At 51.4% G+C, this 2,696-nt stretch overlaps 1 protein-coding gene across 1 annotated transcript in view; it reads right to left on the bottom strand.

Annotated features, from left to right (window-relative positions):
- MCC (mutated in colorectal cancers) overlaps positions 1-1,862 on the bottom strand; it is a 137,988-nt gene extending 136,126 nt beyond the window's left edge. Inside the window, exon 1 of the mRNA XM_023512732.1 lies at positions 1,738-1,862. The gene's annotated coding sequence lies outside the window, so the exon portion shown is untranslated. The remainder of the gene's footprint in view (positions 1-1,737) is intronic.
- Positions 1,863-2,696: the final 834 nt, after the last annotated feature.

Genomic DNA, 2,696 nt, shown 5'->3' with positions numbered 1-2,696 from the left:
GAACCCACCACCTTAGGTGTACGTGGCTGGCGCCTTAGCCGGTTGAGCTATAGGCGCCCAGCCTAGACTATTCTTAAATATGAATTTTGAAGGGAAGCTTTAATTCTCAAGCAGTTTTTCAGCCAGGTACAGCGGCTCATGCCTATAAACCCAGCACTCTGGGAGGCCGAGGCAAGAGGATTGCCTGAGCTTGGGAGTTCAAGACTAGCCTGAGCAAGAGTGGGACCTTATCTCTAATAAAAATAGAAAAACTTGGCTCAGTGGCTGTATCTCAGCAACTAGGGTACCAGCCATATACACCAGGGCTGGCAGGTTCGAACCCAGGCCAGAGACTGCCAAACGACAATGACAACTATAACAAAAAAATAGCCAGGCATTGTGGTGGGTGCCTGTAGTCCCAGCTACTTGGGAGGCTGAGGCAAGAGAATTTTTTAAGCCCAGGAGTTTGAGGTTACTGTGAGCTGTGATACCACAGCACTCTACCCAGAGCAACAAAATGAGACTCTGTCTCAAAAAAAAAAAAAAAAGACAGTATCAGCCAAATTTTAGACCCATGCTATTTGTTAGAACTCCATGACCAGCCTCAAAATGTACTGATGAGAATTCAGAAGTGGATTCTGGGAGCTACACTTTTACCAGGACTCAAGAGTTTGGCTGGGCTGTTCTATTGTTTATAATCACTGAGGTCAATGATTAACAAAATAAAAGATAATACATAAGAGATTCCAAAGATTTATTTAAACCAATAACATTGAACGGAAATCCCCTGCACTGGTGGCTCTGAGATGGGATATAAATAGGAGACAACGCACAGAAGCCTTAGCTGTGTTCTGATGGCACCTGCTGTCAGAAAAGCAGGCTCAGGTCTGACTCTGCTTGTCTGGGCCTCAGTTTTCTCAGCTACAGGATGGGCTAGTAGCTGCTCCCCCGCTCCCCAGAGAAGTGAGAAGAGGGAAGAAGTGAGACCACGTGTATGAACAGGAACTGGAAATAGGAACAGATGTCAAACCTCAAACCAAAATGAAGTTCGCCCTCCTGGACAGTTAGTTCCCTTCTTCATATGTACAAGTCATGGTTCTGAAACCAAAATTGTGCAAAAATGGAAAAAAGGCAATAATAAAGCCAGCTCCTCGGCACAGTGTGGGACTGAGTCCCTCTGTAAGTTCTGAGCCCCTATCTTGCCCAGGGGGCTAGAACAGTCCCCAGGCAGGCGCAGTGCTCTCCCCAGCCGCCTCTCCCTGTCCATCATCTACTCCTTGGTATCCCCAGTTCCTTCCCAACACCCGAGCCGGGCCCTGCTGACCCACAGGAGGGTTGCTCCTCACCTGTCAATTTAGTTTCTACATTAAGGAGACACCCCCCCCCCAAAAAATCCACACACCTAATTGAAATGCTTTTAAGGGGGGCTCCTAGCAGATAAGGAACTGAAGTGTGTGAGACACGTTACACAGCGTCCCAGCAGAGCACACTGGAGCCTCCCGAGCCCGGCATCTGTTCTCCCATTACAGCACTCGAGCCGGGCCTAGTGCTGGAGTGTGGTGACAGGGCACACATCCTTCGTACCTCTCTCAAAGTACATGCATAGGGTACCTTTGTGAGCCAGGCAGTCTGCAAGGCATGGAAGTAAAAGATTAAGACAATTTCCTATCTTCAAAAGCTACACAAAGACACTCCCTTGGGAATACTAAAGCACTCGTCACTTCCTTTTTTGTGTCACACAGTGAGGTCTGTACGTACATGCTGGTCTCCACACCTGACGGCGAGCTCCGGGGTCTACCCACGTCCATGCCCGGCACAGGCCCTCACACCCAGCAGTGCTCAGTACATGCTTGTCCGAAGAGGAACCAACAATCTGGACGGCAGGAGGGTGTACACCCAATGACCCTGCTGGCACAGGAGCCTTGTGACAAGGGCCACAGTGACGGTTTCATCACGTGCCACAGACAGCACAAGAGGGTGCAGGGCAGCTCCCGTTGGAGGTGAGTAGGGAGGTTTTCTCGCAGAGTGGGCACTGGAGCTGAGCCTGGGAGTGGGATCTCAATAGGCAGGAAGGAGGGGAGCTGGGAGGCGTGGGGGCCAGAGCACAGCGCGCAGGAAGCAGGCCGGGATTTACACGGGGCTGTGGGTGCCGGGCGAGGCTGGGTTTCTGGCTCTCTCGGAGGCCCCGTCTGCTCCTGTCGCGTTACTGATTTAAAGGTCTGAGTGCGGTGCTAGTCGCCACGGTACAGGTCCTCACACTCCTGCGAGAAGAGCTCGATCCCAGCCAGAGAGGGTTGAGAAATCTAAGTGCCGTGTTTGAGAAGGACAAAGGAGTGAGGCCCAGAAGTTCTTCCTCCTGAACAAGCTTCTCTAAATGTCCACCTTTTCAGTGTCTGTGACTTCAACATTGTCTTTTCTTCCTTTCGGTACCAGGTCAGAGAAAATAAGGCACACTGCTCTTAAAAACATTCTCTCCTGTCGCAGAAGAAAGGAGAGTGGCACTGGTGTCAGGGCGTGTGACTAAAACGCCATGGCATGTGGCCAGCCTCCCCCCTCCTGCCCCCGCCTCCCTCTCTCAGGAGGGTCTGGCTTCAACAAAGGGTTCCAAAGAATCCTGGAAGGGGACTCTCATTAGCTGCCTCAACTGGCCGTCCCACCTCAGCAGCATTAAGAGGAACGCTGTACCCAGGGTCTGACCATACCCCGAGCTAGTCACA

This window comes from Otolemur garnettii, unplaced genomic scaffold (genome assembly GCF_000181295.1).
Source record: "Otolemur garnettii isolate 467f Iridium unplaced genomic scaffold, OtoGar3 scaffold00030, whole genome shotgun sequence".
In the NCBI taxonomy this organism is placed as follows: Eukaryota; Metazoa; Chordata; class Mammalia; order Primates; family Galagidae; genus Otolemur; species Otolemur garnettii.
The sequence above is the reverse complement of the archived record's forward strand: the minus strand, read 5'-3'. Positions and strand labels throughout refer to the sequence as shown.